Source organism: Lupinus angustifolius, chromosome LG12 (assembly GCF_001865875.1).
Source record: "Lupinus angustifolius cultivar Tanjil chromosome LG12, LupAngTanjil_v1.0, whole genome shotgun sequence".
Classification (NCBI taxonomy): domain Eukaryota; kingdom Viridiplantae; phylum Streptophyta; class Magnoliopsida; order Fabales; family Fabaceae; genus Lupinus; species Lupinus angustifolius.
Window position 1 is genome coordinate 13,862,546 of NC_032020.1, and position 444 is coordinate 13,862,989.

The following is a 444-nucleotide window of genomic DNA, read 5'->3' on the forward strand; positions in this document are numbered from 1 at the left end:
TGATTAATACATTTGCATTTGATTCCGATTAAGAATTTATTGCATTGTGACCATGAAGTAGTGGAGAGGAAATGACGGGACGACTTAGAGCACCATGATGTAAGCAAGGACGGCACTGATTGAATGGTGATTTGCCAACAGTGTCTTGAGGGAGAGTCTGGGTGAGACGAATCCCTTGTATTCTTGGGGAGGTACCCATTTGGATCGGACAGTTCTCACAGGCCAAACTAGGCAATCTCTGACAACCCCGGGATTGCATTCGAGATTGATGAGAGGGATGCCCAGAAAGCGTTTGTACGATCTATTTTTCATTCATTGCGAGGATATGTTATTTCGGGTGGTACAGACGGCTTGGTAAGGGACCTGTATTCTCGATTATTTATGATTAGGATGTTGGATGGATATTGGTGTAAGGTGGATAATCATGACATATCAGGCATACAT